Genomic DNA, 19,464 nt, shown 5'->3' on the forward strand with positions numbered 1-19,464 from the left:
GTTGACAGTGACGTACCAGAGCTAGCATCATTCTGCTGATGGTTGGCAGTGACGTACCAGAGCTAGCATCGTTCTGCTGATGGTTGACAGTGACGTACCAGAGCTAGCATCATTCTGCTGATGGTTGACAGTGACGTACCAGAGCTGGCATCGTTCTGCTGATGGTTGACAGTGACGTACCAGAGCTAGCATCATTCTGCTGATGGTTGGCAGTGACGTACCAGAGCTAGCATCATTCTGCTGATGGTTGACAGTGACGTACCAGAGCTGGCATCATTCTGCTGATGGTTGGCAGTGACGTACCAGAGCTGGCATCGTTCTGCTGATGGTTGGCAGTGACGTACCAGAGCTGGCATCGTTCTGCTGATGGTTGGCAGTGACGTACCAGAGCTGGCATCGTTCTGCTGATGGTTGGCAGTGACGTACCAGAGCTGGCATCGTTCTGCTGATGGTTGGCAGTGACGTACCAGAGCTAGCATCATTCTGCTGATGGTTGGCAGTGACGTACCAGAGCTAGCATCATTCTGCTGATGGTTGGCAGTGACGTACCAGAGCTAGCATCATTCTGCTGATGGTTAGCAGTGACGTACCAGAGCTGGCATCATTCTGCTGATGGTTGGCAGTGACGTACCAGAGCTGGCATCGTTCTGCTGATGGTTGGCAGTGACGTACCAGAGCTGGCATCGTTCTGCTGATGGTTGGCAGTGACGTACCAGAGCTGGCATCGTTCTGCTGATGGTTGGCAGTGACGTACCAGAGCTGGCATCATTCTGCTGATGGTTGGCAGTGACGTACCAGAGCTGGCATCATTCTGCTGATGGTTGGCAGTGACGTACCAGAGCTGGCATCGTTCTGCTGATGGTTGGCAGTGACGTACCAGAGCTGGCATCATTCTGCTGATGGTTGACAGTGACGTACCAGGGCTGGCATCATTCTGCTGATGGTTGGCAGTGACGTACCAGGGCTGGCATCATTCTGCTGATGGTTGGCAGTGACGTACCAGAGCTGGCATCGTTCTGCTGATGGTTGGCAGTGACGTACCAGAGCTGGCATCGTTCTGCTGATGGTTGGCAGTGACGTACCAGAGCTGGCATCATTCTGCTGATGGTTGGCAGTGACGTACCAGAGCTAGCATCGTCCTGCTGATGGTTGGCAGTGACGTACCAGAGCTGGCATCATTCTGCTGATGGTTGGCAGTGACGTACCAGAGCTGGCATCATTCTGCTGATGGTTGGCAGTGACGTATCAGAGCTGGCATCATTCTGCTGATGGTTGGCAGTGACGTACCAGAGCTGGCATCATTCTGCTGATGGTTGGCAGTGACGTACCAGAGTTGGCATCATTCTGCTGATGGTTGACAGTGACGTACCAGAGTTGGCATCATTCTGCTGATGGTTGACAGTGACGTACCAGAGTTGGCATCATTCTGCTGATGGTTGGCAGTGACGTACCAGAGTTGGCATCATTCTGCTGATGGTTGACAGTGACGTACCAGAGCTGGCATCATTCTGCTGATGGTTGACAGTGACGTACCAGAGCTAGCATCGTTCTGCTGATGGTTGGCAGTGACGTACCAGAGTTGGCATCATTCTGCTGATGGTTGGCAGTGACGTACCAGAGTTGGCATCATTCTGCTGATGGTTGACAGTGACGTACCAGAGTTGGCATCATTCTGCTGATGGTTGACAGTGACGTACCAGAGCTAGCATCATTCTGCTGATGGTTGGCAGTGACGTACCAGAGCTGGCATCATTCTGCTGATGGTTGGCAGTGACGTACCAGAGTTGGCATCATTCTGCTGATGGTTGACAGTGACGTACCAGAGCTAGCATCATTCTGCTGATGGTTGGCAGTGACGTACCAGAGCTAGCATCATTCTGCTGATGGTTGGCAGTGACGTACCAGAGCTGGCATCATTCTGCTGATGGTTGGCAGTGACGTACCAGAGCTGGCATCGTTCTGCTGATGGTTGGCAGTGACGTACCAGAGCTAGCATCGTTCTGCTGATGGTTGGCAGTGACGTACCAGAGCTAGCATCATTCTGCTGATGGTTGGCAGTGACGTATCAGAGCTGGCATCATTCTGCTGATGGTTGGCAGTGACGTACCAGAGCTGGCATCGTTCTGCTGATGGTTGGCAGTGACGTACCAGAGCTGGCATCATTCTGCTGATGGTTGGCAGTGATGTACCAGAGCTAGCATCATTCTGCTGATGGTTGGCAGTGACGTACCAGAGCTAGCATCATTCTGCTGATGGTTGGCAGTGACGTACCAGAGCTGGCATCATTCTGCTGATGGTTGGCAGTGACGTACCAGAGCTGGCATCATTCTGCTGATGGTTGGCAGTGACGTATCAGAGCTGGCATCATTCTGCTGATGGTTGGCAGTGACGTACCAGAGCTGGCATCATTCTGCTGATGGTTGACAGTGACGTACCAGAGCTGGCATCATTCTGCTGATGGTTGGCAGTGACGTACCAGAGCTGGCATCATTCTGCTGATGGTTGGCAGTGACGTACCAGAGCTGGCATCGTTCTGCTGATGGTTGGCAGTGACGTACCAGAGCTGGCATCATTCTGCTGATGGTTGACAGTGACGTACCAGAGCTGGCATCATTCTGCTGATGGTTGGCAGTGACGTACCAGAGCTGGCATCATTCTGCTGATGGTTGACAGTGACGTACCAGAGCTGGCATCATTCTGCTGATGGTTGGCAGTGACGTACCAGAGCTGGCATCATTCTGCTGATGGTTGGCAGTGACGTACCAGAGCTGGCATCATTCTGCTGATGGTTGACAGTGACGTACCAGAGCTGGCATCGTTCTGCTGATGGTTGACAGTGACGTACCAGAGCTGACATCATTCTGCTGATGGTTAGCAGTGACGTACCAGAGCTGGCATCATTCTGCTGATGGTTGGCAGTGACGTACCAGAGCTGGCATCATTCTGCTGATGGTTGGCAGTGACGTACCAGAGCTAGCATCGTTCTGCTGATGGTTGGCAGTGACGTACCAGAGCTGGCATCATTCTGCTGATGGTTGGCAGTGACGTATCAGAGCTGGCATCATTCTGCTGATGGTTGGCAGTGACGTACCAGAGCTGGCATCATTCTGCTGATGGTTGGCAGTGACGTACCAGAGCTAGCATCATTCTGCTGATGGTTGGCAGTGACGTACCAGAGCTAGCATCATTCTGCTGATGGTTGGCAGTGACGTACCAGAGTTGGCATCATTCTGCTGATGGTTGGCAGTGACGTACCAGAGCTGGCATCGTTCTGCTGATGGTTGGCAGTGACGTATCAGAGCTAGCATCATTCTGCTGATGGTTGGCAGTGACGTACCAGAGCTAGCATCATTCTGCTGATGGTTGACAGTGACGTACCAGAGCTGGCATCGTTCTGCTGATGGTTGACAGTGACGTACCAGAGCTGGCATCATTCTGCTGATGGTTGGCAGTGACGTACCAGAGCTGGCATCGTTCTGCTGATGGTTGGCAGTGACGTACCAGAGCTGGCATCGTTCTGCTGATGGTTGACAGTGACGTACCAGAGCTAGCATCGTTCTGCTGATGGTTGACAGTGACGTACCAGAGTTGGCATCATTCTGCTGATGGTTAGCAGTGACGTACCAGAGTTGGCATCATTCTGCTGATGGTTGACAGTGACGTACCAGAGTTGGCATCATTCTGCTGATGGTTAGCAGTGACGTACCAGAGTTGGCATCATTCTGCTGATGGTTGACAGTGACGTACCAGAGCTAGCATCATTCTGCTGATGGTTGGCAGTGACGTACCAGAGCTAGCATCGTTCTGCTGATGGTTGACAGTGACGTACCAGAGTTGGCATCATTCTGCTGATGGTTGACAGTGACGTACCAGAGCTAGCATCATTCTGCTGATGGTTGACAGTGACGTACCAGAGCTGGCATCATTCTGCTGATGGTTGACAGTGACGTACCAGAGCTGGCATCGTTCTGCTGATGGTTGGCAGTGACGTACCAGAGCTGGCATCATTCTGCTGATGGTTGACAGTGACGTACCAGAGCTGGCATCATTCTGCTGATGGTTGGCAGTGACGTACCAGAGCTGGCATCATTCTGCTGATGGTTGGCAGTGACGTACCAGAGCTGGCATCATTCTGCTGATGGTTGGCAGTGACGTACCAGAGCTGGCATCATTCTGCTGATGGTTGGCAGTGACGTACCAGAGCTAGCATCATTCTGCTGATGGTTAGCAGTGACGTACCAGAGCTGGCATCATTCTGCTGATGGTTGGCAGTGACGTACCAGAGCTGGCATCATTCTGCTGATGGTTGGCAGTGACGTACCAGAGCTGGCATCATTCTGCTGATGGTTGGCAGTGACGTACCAGAGCTGCTGAGGACCACAGCATGGAGGGCACCTGCGCTGGCACGGCTATGGCCTTCACATTATGGGTTTTATGACTTATTAAAGGAGTAGTTCACCCCCAAATGCATTTGGGTTCCCCATCCGAAATCAATGGCGATTGCGATTGTTCTAAACCAGGGATCTTCAACGTTTTCAGTTCAGAGAGAGATGAAGCAGGGACCCCCACAAACTGTTAATAGATGCCATATACTGTAGTTTCATTGTTTGACAGCACAATCATCGGTGTATTTTGGATTCATGTCAATTTGTGTTTTCAGATATTTAACCACTTGAACCGTCAATACTTAATAAACTTGACCTTTCACTCTGTAATTAGTCGTGCTATTTCTGGTTAAAGTTCTCAGAATAAGGACACTAGGGTTCAAGTGGTTAATATAAAAAAAGTAAGAAAAAAGTTTCTACCACACAAAGATTATAGTTAACTCTGAGGACCCCCTAGGGTCCCGGACCCCCTGTTGAAGTAAGTCCCTTGTTCTAAACCAGTAGTTGCTATTTATCGCATTGTTGCGTTTTCAACCCACAAACTGACATTTTATTTTGCAGTTTTCATATAAAACGGTGTCGTCTGAACAGCGCCTTACCCTGCAGTGGCAGAACCAGTTTGGGTTGAATGTACAGTACACGCCACCATTTGACCTTTTGTCAAATTACTGCATGGTTCTGTCTATAGTGTACCAATGCAGACTGACCACTACATGCTCTGTGTTCATCACCAGTGACCAAGCAAACACATTGTTTACCTCAAGGACAAGCTGCAAAAGGCACACATGATTGTGTGCTGCTTATTGCGACCGAAGGTCGCATATACTCTGAAAAACCGTGTCGCTTGAGTGACCTTCCTTCCTTCCTTCCTTCCTTCCTTCCTTCCTTCCTTCCTTCCGTAACCTTCCTTCTGTAACCTTCCTTCTGTACAGGAGTGATGTCAGTGTGATGTCAGCGAGTTGTGACATCACTTCCTGTACGGGGTGGCTACACGAAATGTGGATAACACTATATATGGAGATAGTCCAGTCCATCATGTCATATGGGACTACCGTCATAGACAGTAGCCAAAAGAGAAGGATACACAAGACTAAGAAAGACAAAAAAAGAGAAGAATAAAAAAGAAAAAAAAGGAGGTGGCAACAGGGCGGCTGGAGAAGAATAAAAAAGAAAAAAAAGGAGGTGGCAACAGGGCGGCTGGATTAGGCTAGTTATTAGGCCTGGATCCGACTTTAAGTCGACGTACAGGATTCCAGAAGTGTAGCGCTTATTCGCTCTTGTATCAAACTGGTACTCGAAACGTTCTTAGAATTTAATATATATTTTCTAAAGTAAATATGGGGGCGGCTGTGAAAAAAAGAGAAGAATAAAAAAGAAAAAAAGGAGGAGGAGGATAAAGATACCAAAAGGAGAGAGAAGAAAGGGTGGATGAGGTACAATGTGCGGTATCCTCCTTGTCAAGCTCGACGTTGGGCATTTGGACCTATACATGGAGAAATGGAGCGAACCTGTTTGGCCTAAACATGGAGATGTGGTACAGAATGACTCATATATGGGCATAAAAAGTATGTCATGTGACATCACTTCCTGTACAGACAGTCAGACAGACAGACAGCCATTGACTCCGGCCTAACAATGGCTACTGTCTATGATGGTAGTCCCATATGACATGATGGACTGGACTATCTCCATAATAGTGTTCTCCACATCTCCATGTTTAGGCCCTATCGCTCACACCCTAGGTGGGGTTGGCGATAGGGCCTTTCTGTGTCGAGTTTGCATGTTCTCCCTGTGTCTCCTAGGGTTGATACCCTCACAAAAACATGAACAAACTCCCCCCAGAATGACAACAACTAGAATCGTCAGAGAAACGCTGTGGTTGGCCAAGATGGTCAAGCCTTTAGGGCGAGGTCGCATGTCACCCTGAGGTCACCCTGAGGCCACCCTCAGGTGTCTTACTAGTATACAGTACACACGCTCTGTGAAATCAATGTTGCTGTGTACAGTTCCTCCAATTTTGATATTCATGGAGACCCTCTTTAGATCAGGGGTTCCCAAACCTTTTTGTCTCAGGTCACCCCATGAATATTGTTTTTAATCCGAAGCACCCCTACATTATAATTTTCACTCCCACCACCTTGTATTTATAGCATATCGTCGTTGTCGGGTGGAAACCTTGTATGTCCAAAACCATTGGTTTTGTATTTATCATCTATTAACTTTTTCCCTGCCAGATGTTGTTATTTATTATTGGGTTTTGTGCCAGCAAAAGCACCTTACCTTTGCGATGATATAGACAAAGATGTATTCATTTTTTTTTTTTTTTCTCTTAAAGAGGTGTACCGTGGCTCTACCAGCAGTAGGGGGCAGCCTCATGCAAGAATTAATGTGAAAATGGTCTCAGATAGGCTCTCGCTTGTCAAGGCTGCTCAAGGCTGCGCAGTCGCTACAGAGCAATAGATCCAGAGAAAAACACATGGAAGTGTTTTGTTACTCCATTGATGCTAACGTCCAGTGGGATTTTGAGAGTACTTTTACGGGAGCTGTTTCAACGGTACACACCCGCGCGACCCCTCATCAGGTTACAGACATCAAACCAAGGTACAAAAGAACGAGCCAAAGAACGTACAATTGGCGTTCCGCCGCCGTCAAAAATGGGGCGAACGGGAACGTTCAAAGCGTTGATAGAGTTAATGTACTAAACTAGTGAAAACAGCAGATCTACAAGCACACAACGAGGCGTTGTGTGCGACAGTCTTGTATCTATGACAGTTTTGTGTGACAGTCTTGTATGATGAAGCAGGGCTTTGCTTTACCAAAAGACGTACACATTTGAAACTTGGAGATACGAGGTTTCTGCCCGTCAGTGACGATATTTTAGTGATTATGTTGCGAGGAAAACGTTGAGATAATAGCCATTTTTGACTGAAAATAACTTTGTACTTCAAGTTTAAAATGATACTAAATATGTTTTCAAGTGTCCAAATAAATTCCAAATATTATCAAATTATCTCGCGGCACCCCTGGACTGCCTTCACGGCACCCCTGGGTGTCCCGTCACCCACTTTGAAAACCCCTGCTTTAGAAATCAGATAAGCTAGAAACATTAAAGGAGTAGTTCACCCCCAAAATGACCTTTTTTTCTATTGATTACTCACGCCATGGAGAATTGAGTTCAATAATATTTTTTGTTTTTTTGTCACATTCCTAAGACAAAAATGTGATAACAATAAATTTACCCCCATTCGTTCCGGATGGGGACCCGTTTCTAAACGGGGTCCCCATCCGGAATCAATGGGGGTAAATTTACTCGAATCAAATTTTTGGGACAAAAAACAAAAAATATTATTGAATTCTACTCTCCATGGCCTGAGTAATCAATAGAAAAAAGGTCATTTTGGGGGTGAACTACTCCTTTAAGGCTTTCTTCAGCTTGGCTTGGCTAATCCCCCTATCCTGTATAAATAGCAGGATTCCATTCAGTTACGGTATTCCCATGGTATATTCCCACCTCTGAACTCCTTCGATTGAATTTGCCTGCAACTCCAGGACAATTATCCTGGAAGTCATAGGCCTGCTATCCAGGGGCGTTAGCTGTTACTGGTGAGCTACATTAGAACCTATTTAGCCCTACAATTATTGAATGCTTTAACAATTGAAAAATAGCAGATATACAAGCTCACAGCGCGGCACCGAGTGCCGCGCTGCGAGCTTGTAGATCTGCTATTTTTGAAAAATCGTGAAATCTTTCAATATATATTTTTCAAAGCAGACTTTTGTAACTCAAATCTCTACTTCTGGGGGGTCCCTGGAACAACATATTTTGAGATGGGGGGTCCGTGGCCGAATAAATGTAATTTTGGGTGTCCTTGACATGGAAAAAGTTTGAGAACCACTGATTTAGAAGAAGGATTTAGAAGTTGGGTCAAAGATCGGGTCAAAGATATTGAAAGACTTTCACACGTTTTTCACGATTTTTCAAAAATAGCAGATCTACAAGCTCGCAGCGCGGCACTCGGTGCCGTGCTGTGAGCTTGTATATCTGCTATTTTTCTAAGGTTAAAGCATACAATAATGGTTAAAGTGGTTCAAATCTAACGCGACTCGGGCGCGTTCCGGGTATTTGAGATTAGAGTCAGAGAAGCTGTGACTCACACGGACACTCACTGGTCTGTAGTGACTCACGGTCAGCGCTCCTGACTTGTTGTGGGGCGGCAGTGGCTCGGGGGTAGAGATACCGTCATTAGTAGGGATGTGCGCGTGTATCCGGGTATCCAGTGTGTAAACCACTATTTGTTTTGAAAATACAATTCGGTTATTCTATTAAATATATTTTTAATGCAGGGCACGGTGGCGCAGTGGTTAGCGCTTCGCCTCACAATTGGAAGGTCCTGGGTTCGATTCCCGCCGGGGGACGCTGTGGGCGCTGGCGGTGTGTTCCTCCCTCCGCGTCATCAGCGCCCACACCCTAGGTGGGGTTGGCGATAGGGCCTTTCTGTGTGGAGTTTGCATGTTCTCCCCGTGTCTCCTAGTCCTAGGGTACATGCCCTCACAAAAACATGCAGTAGTCCTGGTTTCTATACTACCTCCCCCTAGCCAGCCAGGTGCTCCCCAATTCCCCTGGCGCGGCAGGGGGAGAACGGAAACCAGGGCTACAGGTTAGGTAGTTGGCACTGGCTGAGAAAATGGGTTGCAAAAACCATGGGATAAAAATTATAAATATATATATTTTTTTTTCTTTTTTTTAATTATTGAGATATTAACTTTATTAAACATTTACATCCTTCCTGCACCCATATTACTATCATGTCTTAAAATTGTTTTACTTTTTAACAAGCACATTAAGCATTCCCTTGGTTGATGTGCGGAGCATGACTGTCTGTGTCACAGTCTGACTGGTGCGCGCTGTGGCCAGTGGTCGTGGTGACCTGCAGTGAGTGTGCATGGCTGCACGCAGCCACACACAAGGCAGGCTGTCTGCTGCCTGCACAGCATCTTTCATAACTCTGAAAAGTTGCGTGAGTAATGTAATGGCAAAGTGTCTAAAAGATACTGGATGTGAATGACTCGCTACCTCGAGTAGGGTAGCCTGCACGCTGCATCTGTGATCCGGTCCATGAATTAATCCATATTTTGAACAAGGAGAATGCTTAACACTTTGCCGTCCGAAATAGAATGGTTGTTGGTAGATTAGCCGTGAAATTTCTATTATTATATTATGATCTGAACCGCATTCATTTTACCAGACATATCACGTGGTCTTCATCTATATCACGTGGTCTTCATCCCCCATTACCATTCCGCGATCCCCCGTTGTTTTACTCACCCCAGTTCCCAGTGAAAAACTCAATCTGCATTGGCTTAGAGTGGGAGATTCGGCTGACGCATCATGTCCCCGTGCGTTTCGCGTGCGCGATCCGTTGACATAAATGTCCCCTCAAATAATCCACGTGTGACTCAAGAGTAGAACTGAAAAGTATCGCTAGCATAGCCACCAGCACGGCTGCAGTAGAAGCACTCGTGTACAGACAGTAACCGAATGGGGGAAGGTGCCTTGGAGAAGGAAAGGGCAGTTCGATCTTGGACTCCCCCAGTGTTGAAGTGTCCTTGAGCAAGACTCTGAACCACTAGTTGCTCCCGGTGAGCAGGTTGTTGGTGCCTTGCATGGTTTCCTCTGCCATCGGTGTATGAATGTGTGTGTGAATGGGTGAATGTAATGCACGATCCATGTAAAGCGCCTTGGATAAAAGCACCATTTACCACAAACAGACATAACATTAATAATCATGATGGACTTATGGACACACTAGAACCCAGTAGAACTCACTAGAACCCACTATAACTCACTAGAAGCCAGTAGAACTCACTAGAAGCCTGTGAAACACCTAAAGCCCCTATCATAGTAGGCACCGCGGTGTAGTCTTTTTAAGTCATAAAACTACAACATTACGTCATTACTCGCGGTGAAGAGCTTTCCACCGCGAACCCCGATACATCTCTCTGTTTTTACTATCAGACAGATCGGCCCATCACCCCGTTCACTGATTAGTCGATCTAGACCAGTCAGTCACAGTGATAGGACTTCACCGTGACTGACTGTGATAGCCTCCACTTGTTTTCTCACTTTAGGTGGATTATACATTTGCGGTGGCAGGCTCTTCACCGCAGACTCTGATAGGGGCTTTAGAAGCCAGTAGCAGTCAGTAAACCCCAGTGCTGCAGCTCCTCTCCATGCTAGAGGAGCTGCTGCATGTTGAGACGTTTGGAGGAAGACTTCAGGGTCTGCAGGAGATTAATTAGCATGGAGGTCGACTGCTCTGTGTGTGCATGCGTGCGTGTGTGTGTGCATGCGTGTGTGTGTGTGTGTGTGTGTGTGCGTGCGTGCATGCGCTTATGCGTGCGCGCGTGTGTGTAATTGCCCTGTCACATTTTCCCTGCTACGGTATTAGTCTTTCCATTAAAAACTCCTGCAACATTCATCATCCCACCTCCTCCACCCCCACCCCCACCCCCACCCCCACCCTCTCCTCCCCCTGGGACCAGTTACTCATATAACCCCTTCATGATAGTTATGTTATGTCAAAACATGCCCATATATGGACGTTACCAAATATGGGCATTCCCATACATGTCCTTAATATTGATAACATAATATAGTTAATAATGTACTTAATATAGGAATCTCCATATATGGGCATAAAACGTACGTAAGTAATGCCAAGCAGGGCCTTGGTGAGTTAGGGCCTTCGTTTGATGCCTGTGGATCTCCATATATGGGCATAAGGGGGTACCCTAACATTCTCATTTTCGGCCTGGGATTTATGACATCAGAAATCTCCATGTATGGGCATAAAAGTGACATCACGTGACATCACTTCCTGTACTGACAGTCAGACAATACTGACAGTCAGAGAAGCTACGATATTTCTCAGGGTATAATGCGACCTTCGGTCGCAATAATTCATTATTAGGAATGGGAAAGTCTTAAAGTCTCCCTGAACCTATATTATTTTATTATCACTATATTACAGGGAGCAGCTCAAGGTCTTGGTCAGGATTGATTGTTCCGGTTGTCTTTGTGATCCAGCGCAAAAAGCCCAATTTTCAACAGCCATTACCGTAGTGTCCCAATGCTTACGTTTTTATTTTCAGCAGCCATTACCGTAGTGTCCCAATGCTAAAGTTTTTATTTTCAGCAGCCATTACCGTAGTGTCCCAATGCTAAGGTTTTTAGTGCCTCCTTAATGAATGAAGCCATAACACATGAGACGGAGAGTGTTTTATGGTGCGTAGGCACGACGTGAGGCAGAGTGTTGTGGACCCGCACGGCCGTGCCAATAACCGCCATAAAACATGACCTCGTGTGTTTTATCGATTTTATACAACAGCGCTGCACTCGTTAAATATTTTTGTATGTGAAAAAATATGTGTTTAGTCAATTTCGCTAAACGATGTTGCTTTTAGTGTAATCTATATAATAGTTCCCAGTTGTTTTACTGTTGATATAGGCAGCTTAATACTATTGGTCCAGAACCTATTGCATTACTTTTATCACATACTTTTACCGGTGATTTACCAATTTGTGTACTGAGGTTATTGGCACAGCTCTGAACGCCTCTTGGCATTTGGTGCTCCAAAAGAAAACGGTGTTCGTACACCTGAAACCCAGCATTCTGTTCCATCAGTCCTGAAGCTCAGTTCAGTTTAGGGATGGGACGATAAGCGATATTATCGTGATAAAAAACACTCACGATAATCGTGTCGTGGAGATTTAATGTATCGTGATATCGTCCTCCGTCATGCACTGGGAGGGTTATACACTGCCGGCCAATCACAGCGCATCTTGCTGACTTCTCAGGAAGTAGCTTGCCTCAACAAAACAACAGCATATTCTCGGGTGAAGGAGTCCGTTTCTCCGGAATGCCTGAACGCACAGGAACCAGGGACCCCTCTAAAGATAGATCTCGGCGAGGTGGAGGCAGACGCAGGGGTGTGAGGCCCGGTCCGCGACGAAAAACGTCCGAAAGACGCGGACGCGACCGCGGTTTCCTATAGAGCTACTGACCACTAGTTGAGCAACTTACACAGTATAGCTTTAAACCCTCTATTGGTAAAAGGTACTTATAATATACGTACTTGATACAGTCTTTTTTTCATTCCCTATCAATTGTCTTTGCCAAAAAAAATAGCAGATCTACAAGCTCACCACGCGTCGCGTTGTGAGCCTGTAGATCTGCTGTTTTTGGGAAAATGTTCTGCCCCAGGATAATGGATTTTGATTATAATAATATCGTAAATCGCGATTTCTTTTGTCACAATAATCGTGATATGACATTTTCATATCGTCCCATCCCTAAGGCCTCCTAGGCTATATGGATATGGATATCTCATATATCCCGGTTTTTCAGACATCCACATAGAAACATATCTAGGTCCACACGACAAAGATATCTAGGTCTAAAATAATCTGAGTCCCCAGACCTCATAGGGGGACATGCACACACAGTAAAGTCTTCAGAGATATCCGGGTTCCATGGCTACACGGATCCAGTGAATCGGATATTCTTCAATGTCTTCACTTATTCATCCGGTTTCAAAAATATCCAGTTTCTCAGGGTGAAATATCCAGCTTCTTGTGGCTGCAAGCCCCAACCGCACAAATAAATGTCTAGCAAATGTCTAGCTTCAGAAATATCCAGCTCTGTGTGGCCGGCACCTAATTCTGGTCAGGTCATGCATAAGCCTAGCCTGACACTGAATTGCATTTCGTTTCACTCCATTATTCAGTCTGAAATCGCTTCCCTCTGCAGCAGTTTCTGGGATGGGCGTTGCCGTCTGACCAACACAACAGTAGCAAAGCAGATGACGTAGTGTTGTTATGTGGCTGGCTAGTGGCTAGCCTGTTGCTTGCTAGTGCTACTTGTTAACCAAAGAAACAGGCAGAATAGGAGCGCTACAAACTAGTAATCAAACACAACATAACATGTCTGCTACTGGTGTTTCATAGCGAGATCGATACGATCGCATATTACCGCGACGGGCGACGCGATGCTTATGTTTGGGAATGTGCGGTCCGGTCCGGCGCTGGGTTACATGGAATCACACATGAGTTCTGGGAAAACCCCAACCACACTGCTCACAAGACGCTGATTCGCCGTATACGGATTTCCAAACGAGGAAAACCTCTTCAGTGAGAGCAACACCAGACTCCCTGAATCGCCCAAACAAAAATGTAAAGGGGTGTGACTAGCGATTCAGGGTCTGAACCAGGCTAGCATAAGCCTGGCTGCCCAGTACTGGTGGCTATGGAGCAGACAAGTGGCAACATCTGTCGTATGTTTTGCACCGCTCAAGAGGACAACAGAGTCTGTAGTCTGAGAAACACACTCCTTAGTTAATTGACTGCTTACTTTAACAGTTCATCAAAATGCCAGTTAGTTTGCAAAATGAGCCAAATAGAATCCTTATAGCTCTATAACTCACAGAGGGAGTTTGTACACTCCCAGAGTTACATTATTACGAGTCTGAATAAAACATAGTATAGTTGTGACCGCAGGTCACGGTTATTGTGAAAACCTGCAGCAATTGTGTCACTCGTTACTCTTGCCTGTCACACTGCCTGTAATGCTTGCCTGTAACACGTGTATACCCGTTTTACTTGTATTATATCGTATCATATTGTAGCTAATCAAGCTGGGGGTCATTGAAATAAAAAAAGGTTGAGTTAATAATAGGGTTTCATTATATAAAAGCAGAATAAAATAGTCGAATAATTCCGTCTTTTATATTTGATGTACCGGTATTTGTCATGTACTTTGGGTATGCAGGGCCCTGGTGGACATACCTGTATATTGTTTACACAGATTGATTGATTGATTGATTGATTGATTGATTGCTTGATTTTACTTTACTTTATTTATTTATTTATTTGGACAGGACAGTACCAGTTAATGGACACATTGACATTGACATGTTGCATAATAAATACAAACATACACAAATCTCAGTGTAAACCAGCCGGAGTTAGCTTAGAGCTAAATTTCATCCGTTGTCCTCACATAAAACAAGAAACAAAACAAGACTAACAATAACAACAACAGAACAGTACAGGGAGAACAAAACACAACAAGAACAAGGTGCTTGGCGCAACAGAGTGCCTAGTGCGTCAAAGTGCTTAGTGCCAGAAGTAAGCTAAAAACCATACAGGACAAACTAGCCTGGCAGAGTAATTCGTACCGGCATCAAATTGTTCTTGATTCTAGATTGAATCTAGAGTTCTAGATTGATTGATTGATTGATTGATTGAAGACTTTATTAGAAGTTTGCATAGAAAAGGGTACAGTTTCATGACGGTACAGTTCACTGGTACAAGGTCAACTAAAAGGAGATCCTAGGAAAGCACTTGGCTTATTTACACAGGAAACCATTGAAGTATCTCATATAACATTGAATGACAGACGGATAGAACACAGTACTATGCAGTAGATATAGTTTAAAAAAAAAGTAAATAAAATATATATAAAGTAGGTAAATACAAAGAGGGGTCAGGGGATGCTGGGCTAGGTTTGTTATTACCAGTTGCGAATGTCTGCCGCCTGTAAGTGGTTTTTCAGGTTGATTTTAAAGGATGCTAGGGGAACCACACTCCTTTAAGGCCTTCGGTTAGGCGTTCCACATTTTGGTTGTATAGCAGAAGAACGAGTTTGACCCTTTGTTTGAGTTGACTCTGGGTTGAACGTGATCTGTGGCGCTGCCTCTGGTGTTGTAATTGTGTACGTCCTTAACGTTTATAAAGTATTTGGTCAGGCACATGGGTATCTTAACACATCGGGTGCCCACGTGGTGTCTACGCGTCAATCTCTTTGATCTTTACGAGTGCCCAACGACGCGTTTGACGCGTTGTACAGTAAACTATACTGTACTGTAGCTACTGCACTTGGCTACCGCGGTGATGAAACAACTCCATTTCCCAACATGCAGCGCGCAATTACGTCACCCGGACGTGCTGTGTGGCTCGTTGACTTCCTGTCTAGTGGCTGCACAAAAGTGCTGTTTTCTCCGGATTCTCTTCCTTTTTTCATTTTTTCTCAAAACGGCAGCCTCTTCTACATGCCGTAACACAAACACTGTGGCTTAGAAATGATAAAAACGGTCCTGACTGAAAGAAAAGATTTTCGCGAAATAAACAGGACATACTCCGATTACATTTACTCGGATTACTTTTCTCGCCAGTACTCTCGCCGGTAGGTAAAATGACACGTTGCCATGGGCACCAGCAAATTAAGACGTCAGAGATCACGTGGGCATCCGATGTGTTAATGGTGTAGTGCAGGGGTCTTCAACAGGGGGTCCGGGACCCCTAGGGGATCCTCAGACTTACTATAGGGGGTCCTCCAAATCTTTGTGTGGTGGAAACATTTTTCTTATTTTGTTATAGTAACCACTTGAACCCTAGTGTCCTTATTCTGAGAACTTTAGCCAAAAATAGCAGATCTACAAGCTCACAACCCCTCGCGCTGCAAGGCGTTGTGAGCTTGTTGATCAGCTATTTTTGGCAAAGAGCTTTGATATAGAGGGGGAAAAGAGACGACTAATTACAGAGTGAAAGGTCAAGTTTATTAAGTATTGACGGTTAAAGTGGTTAAATAACACAAATTGACATGAATCCAAAATACACTGATGATCGTGCTGTCAAACAATGAAACTATATGGAATCTATGAACAGGTTGTGGGGGTCCCTGCTTCATCTCTCTCTCAACTAAGGGGTCCTTGTCCTGAAAACGTTGAAGACCCCTGGTCTAGTGTATCGTGTACACCAGGCCCATAGCAAGATCTTGTGGAGTTCATTCAAGGTGCTGGGATCATAATGGTAATTAAGAGTATCTTAATGTAGGTGATTTATGAGTTTGTTTAAGCTCAGCTACTGTTCCAACAGCTTTAAAACAGATTTACAGCCGTCCAGGTCCGTCTGTCCGTCCGTCTGTCTGTCCGTCCGTCCGTCCGTCCGTCCGCTTAATGAAATGAAAGTGTAATATCCTTGAAGCTCGGTCCAGCATGTTTTAACGAGCCTGCCAGTAATTGGCAGAGCGATACTAATGGCCCCTCCTGTACAGCGTTTAGTGGTTACATCCACTAAGCTGTGTTTGATAGAGAGATAAAGGCTTTTAATCAATGACGGACAGACCGCCGGTGGCTGTGGGGAGGAGCTGGGGTGATGTCACACTCAGATTAAATAAACCCAACCAACATCGGGTCAGTTTTCAGAGGTTATATTGAATCAAAGAAGAAGTAGTTCATCCCTGTTCCAGAATCAAACGTTGGGGATTCCCCCGGTTGTTCAAACAAAGGGAAGGAACAAGGAAGCGATGCTGTTCCCAACCACAGTTCAGTTCATTCAACTAAAACACTCTGCTTTGTGATTACCCAGTTGTTCAAATAAAGAAAAGGAAAAATAAAAAGAGAATATTTACAGGAAAGCATTGAAACCATATAGCTATATTAAACTAGAGCAAAAAACATGGAAAAATATCTCCACCTTTCGTTTCCACCTGTATTCATTCACTTCATTGCATGCGCTCTAAGTCTGTGTGTGTGTGTGTGTGTGTGTGTGTGTGTGTGTGTGTGTGTGTGTGTGTGTGTGTGTGTGTGTGTGTGTGTGTACACACACACACACACACACACACACACGCGCGTGTGCGTGTGCGTGCGCGCGTGCGTGCGTGCGTGCGTGCGTGCGTGCGTGCGTGCGTGTGTGAGCAGCAGCAGCTCACTACAGCCTGAGCCTGCAACAGTTCAACTAGTTATAAATCAGTGGGTTTCATTCACGCACAACAACATCGATGTGAATACGTTTGCAGGACTGTAATCTTCTCTCCAGAGAGTTTGTCGCGACGTGCCACGACCTGTGATGGCCGCCTCTCTCTTTCTGCATGGATATGCAGCGAGCCATGCAGCAAAGCCAGCTGCGAGCCGCACACAGTACTCGTTACAGCCGAGCCGATTCGTCTCCGACGCGCGACACCTTGTTTTCAGATCGATATTCACGTTGCGACTTGCGACACAAGCATAAAGTATTCGAAGATTATCCCAGTTTGTTAAAAGAAACCAGAGCAACAAACACTGGCGCAAAATATCTCTGCTTCACTTTGATTTACTACATTCTGTTCTCCCTGCAAAGGGTTGTTGCTCTTCAGTCAAGTAAGGTCCCCAAATGATTTTGGAGCAGTCCCATGGCCAGATGACAGTGAAGTCATAATTTAAGGACCCAAGATCCTTTTAATAAAGAAAGAAACGGAAAAAGACCATTACTGTATTAAAAAAAAAATATATATATATACAAATATATACTGTATATATATTCAAAGATTTGCACACATTTTCCCGATTTTTCAAAAAATAGCAGATCTACAAGCTTGAGCTTGAGTCAGACTCGCGGATCCATTGGGCGATGACTTCATCACGCAGCGAAAATCCTCCATAGAGTCCCCTTCATTGTGCTAAAAAAAAGCTGCTTTATCTAAAAAAAATAAAAAAAATCACACCCGTGTGAAGTGGAGCTGTGTGTGTGTGTGTGTGTGTGTGTGTGTGTGTGTGTGTGTGTGTGTGTGTGTGTGTGTGTGTGTGTGTGTGTGTGTGTGTGTGTGTGTGTGTGTGTGTGTGTGTGTGTGTGTGTGTGTGTGTGTGTGTGTGGATCATGTGTACCGATTTTCGTGACATTTGAAGAAAATATGTAGGAAAAGGAGCAAAAAGTGTGTTTGGGAGAAAATTCAAGATGGCGGAAAATCTATCATGGCGCAAATGGGCGTGGCCTATATGGGGAGATGCGTCATGACCCAAGGAATCCAGGGAAAAAATATTTTTAATTTTCCGACCTACGGTTCAAGAGGTACAGGCCAAAACGTAAAGTGGGGTGTTATGGCGCCACCATGCGGCCAAATGACACAATTTTTTTTTATTTAATCCTTGAAATCATTATGAACCTCCTCTCCAAGTCTTGAAACTCTAGCCCCTATGGTTTGCGAGAGACAAATAATTGAATGTGAGTTTTTGCGATTCCCATTATAAGTCAATGGGGAAAATTAATTCACTAATAAATTAATATCAATTAAACTATTGAACCTTTCTCTTAGCAAGTTACTAGCCCACGATTCCCGAGTAAGCCGGTCGATTTGACATATGGCGCGAGTGTGTGGTGGCAAAACTGTGGGACTAGTAGCGTGCCGAAGTTTAGGAAGTTCAGGCTACATACAGACACACACACAGACAGACACACAGACAGACCCACACGGCCACGTATAGGGAGCCTGTGCTTCACACAGCTCCAAAAAAGGTTTGGATGGCAGAGAACCACAGTTGTAGTGGGCATAACAGTGAGAGAATGGCTGGTTGCACTCAGCAGTGTTTTCTCCATGCTGAAGGATGACAACATCCAGACATGTTCTGGTCTGTCGGTGTGTCAAGTGACACCAAACGTGCACGTTTTGACTCTGGCTCTTCAAAATAAAAGTGGACGCCTATGGAAGGAATTCGTGGCAACTCACTGTCGGGATCACTACAAAATAAGAGGCACTAAAAGTGTAATACTCTGTTGGTTACTAAGGCTCTCTCTCTCACACACACACACACACTCTCTCTCTCTCTCTCTCTCTCTCTCTCTCTCTCTCTCTCTCTCTCTCTCTCTCTCTCTCTCTCTCTCTCTCTCTCAATTCAATTTCAATTTCAATTCAAAGGGCTTTATTGGCATGAGAAAATATACGTTTACATTGTCAAAGCAGAAGTGTACACAATACAATACAATACAATACAATACAATCAGAACAAAATATGTACAGGTGAAAAAATGCATCACAGTAACGTGCAGGCAGAGCAGGGATATATACAATGGTTTTTAAGGTGGTTGGGTTCCATTTGATATCCTTTGTTTTGGGTCGGTCACCTTGCTCATTTCTGCCATGATGTATTCTCTGTTTAGGGCCAAATAGTTTGCTCTGCTTTGGGGTTGCTTCTCTCCAATGTGTCAGGTAGCTTTCTTTCTGCTGTTTTATAATTTGGTTTAGTCCAGTGAATTATCTGTCTGGTG

The 19,464-nt window shown here is 45.7% G+C and overlaps 1 protein-coding gene across 1 annotated transcript in view; it reads left to right on the top strand.

Annotated features, from left to right (window-relative positions):
• The window catches only part of il1rap (interleukin 1 receptor accessory protein), a gene marked incomplete at its 3' end in the record, with an annotated part of 101,705 nt that overhangs the window by 31,478 nt on the left and 50,763 nt on the right, over nt 1-19,464 (top strand). The window lies entirely within an intron of this gene.

The sequence above is a fragment of the Nannobrachium achirus genome, assembly GCF_963921795.1.
Source record: "Nannobrachium achirus genome assembly, chromosome: 8".
In the NCBI taxonomy this organism is placed as follows: Eukaryota; Metazoa; Chordata; class Actinopteri; order Myctophiformes; family Myctophidae; genus Nannobrachium; species Nannobrachium achirus.